The sequence below is a fragment of the Mastigoproctus giganteus genome, chromosome 6, assembly GCF_048544385.1.
Source record: "Mastigoproctus giganteus isolate SK-2022 chromosome 6, ASM4854438v1, whole genome shotgun sequence".
Classification (NCBI taxonomy): Eukaryota; Metazoa; Arthropoda; class Arachnida; order Uropygi; family Thelyphonidae; genus Mastigoproctus; species Mastigoproctus giganteus.
In genome coordinates this window covers 224,336,889-224,339,727 of record NC_143580.1, presented here as the reverse complement: position 1 = coordinate 224,339,727, position 2,839 = coordinate 224,336,889, and the positions used below count along the sequence as shown (strand labels likewise).

At 40.4% G+C, this 2,839-nt stretch overlaps 1 non-coding gene across 1 annotated transcript; it reads right to left on the bottom strand.

Annotated features, from left to right (window-relative positions):
* Positions 1-348: 348 nt before the first annotated feature.
* Positions 349-441, bottom strand: TRNAI-UAU (transfer RNA isoleucine (anticodon UAU)). The gene is given in 2 exon segments: positions 349-384; positions 404-441. It is a non-coding gene; the product is annotated as a tRNA-Ile (tRNA).
* Positions 442-2,839: the final 2,398 nt, after the last annotated feature.

Genomic DNA, 2,839 nt, shown 5'->3' with positions numbered 1-2,839 from the left:
AACATATATTACTGTATAATGTTTTTTTTTAAATTTTGGTAACTATTTCATTAAACTGGTTTTTTTGAATTTTATTTTATGCATTTAAAAACATTATTCTGAGAAGGGGTCCGTGGAACTAAGAAGGTTAAGAACCCCTGGTCTAGATGTATGATTCTCGCTTTGGATGCGAGCATTTGAATTTTGGGTGCGAAGATCTGAACCCGCCCCGGGTTCAAATCCCCGACGAAATCGAATTTTATTTTTTTACCTGACCGTTTTCTGCATTCGCTGAAATATTTCTTTTACTGAATAGACAGAAAAGGTCACGATCAAAGTAATAAAAGATCATTAGAGCAATAAACTTTCTTCCCCAGGTGAGGCTCGAACTCACAACCTCGGCATTGCTTACAACGTACTGACTTATAAGTACCGCGCGCTAGCCAATTGCGCCACTGGGGAGGACGACCCAACTTACAATCCCGAGAATAAGCGAACAGTACAGCGAGCGTACCAGGTGGTGAAGGGCGGAAGAAATCTATCGAGACAATTTTATACCTATTTCAAGCAAGAAAACGAATAATATTTGATAAAAAGCCAAATATTGACAACAAATATGGCCATCACAGATCGTGAAATCGTTAGGAAACTTTAACTTCTATTAAGGCTACACTTTCCTAACTTTTTAAACAGCTGCCAAAGGGATGCTCAATACCTCTCCACAGTTTTCATTAGCTGCTGGTTATGCGTAGTCAATGATTTGTTGGGACACACACCTGTATTAAGTGATTGCTATCTTGGATTGCTGTTTGTTGTTGATTAAATCAGTTAGACACACTGTTCCATATATTCCTCAAATTACAGACTGCTTCCCTCATTTTCCCAAAAGACTTTGGATCTTGCATGTCACATACAATAAATAAGATTTTGGGTATCCTGAGTTTCCTATGGCCCTGTACTTTATATTACGAAATACTGTATACCATCGCTGCTGTATTTCTCTGCAGGTGCTTACTGAATACGTAATGAATTTTGAGGTGCTTACAGGCTTGAGGAATACGTAATGAATTTTGAATGTTGTTATTCAGCAGTAAAGAAAGTAATCGAAGAAATTTGGAAGCTATCTTGTGGCGAACTTGGTGAACTCGCGGCTTCTGCGGAGAAAGAACCTCTACAATTATTTCGTCCAATCTCTGAAGTCAAGTGATCGAGAGAATGAAGAAATTCTTTTTGTAGGATACTCTTCCAACGTAAACCATACAAGAAAGGAAACTGTCATTTTAGTCCTTTCATTTCCAAAATCAAAATCTGCTTATATTAAAAATTAAAATAGATAATAAAATTGTCTACTTCTATATTTTACATTCATTACAAGGATGCAAAAAAAAAGGAAGGAAAACGGCAGTGTTTTTCTTCTCATCTAGCTGCATCTTGAAGCAACTTCCCCTTCTCAATCGCTAAACGGATACCAAGATTGATGCCTGTTACCAATTTTTATTTGCTTAGTTTTTCTGACTTCTGCTGTTGTAAAATAGAGTGTACAGCTGTATTACGAAATTCGAAGTTACACCATCATCCCCACTGGCAGAATGTGTGTGTGTGTGTGTGTGTGTGTGTGTGTGTGTGTGTGTGTGTGTGTGTGTGTGTGTGTGTGTGTGTGTGTGTGTGTGTGTGTGTGAACGCACCACGAGGCAGTGGACCACAACGAATACTAAATTTAGCAAAATTACTGCTGGCAAAATTACTGTTGCCAGCAGTAATTTTACAAAATAAGGTGTTCTCTTTTAAGAGGTGACAGATGATTAAAGTCTCCGAGGATGACCTTTAACCTTTAATCCTCTCCGAGGATTAAAGGTTAAAGTCTCCGAGGATGATGAGCTTTTGCCGATTATTGATTGTGGATGACAGCCATGCTGTCAGATTAAGTACAGAATCCTCAGAAACTGGTGGAGGTAAATAAACGGCACACACAGAGATCGACAAGCCAGCAATTCGGTAGATTCCAAGAACAGCTTCTATGTCACCTCCTGGATAAGTGGATGCCTTAATCAGGGGTAGTGAACTCCTGATTAAGGCATCCACTTATCCAGGAGGTGACATAGAAGCTGTTCTTGGAATCTACCGAATTGCTGGCTTGTCGATCTCTGTGTGTGCCGTTTATTTACCTCCACCAGTTTCTGAGGATTCTGTACTTAATCTGACAGCATGGCTATCATCCACAATCCATAATCGGCAAAAGCTCATCATCCTCGGAGACTTTAACCTGCCACTGCCAGCCACAAAGAAGATCCTAGATACTCTGTCATTGAACATGTCGGAAATGGGCATTGGTCTTATTCATGTTCCTCCCTCACACGGCGATGCCACCCTGCAGCGCATCTTCTCAAACTGTTTAGTAGAGGAAACCCTGACCATAACTGAGAACTTCCTCCCATCCGATCATGTTCCGATTGCTGCGATGATATCTCTGCAGGCACCTAAGGATGAACGTACACAAGTACAAACTACGAACACTGTTAGGAGAGTATACAATCCAAAATACATCAACATTGAAAAAGTTACTACCCTTTTCCAACTTTACCCATGGAATATACTGGCTGAGCTTAACATAGATGAGGCTGCCTACTGGCTTTCGAGATGGATGGAATTCATTGCAAGGTCTGCAATGTCCAAAACTTGCATCCTTAGTCCCCACTCAAAGTCATGGTGGAATGACCTCCTGACCAAGGCCTTTAGGGAAAAACAGGCAGCCCATGCCTCTTACAAGAAGTCGCCTTCACAAGAGTCATACGCCAGATTTTCCAAGGCAAGGATGGATTTCCAGAAGAGGAAACAATTTTCTATTGACAATTTCATGAAC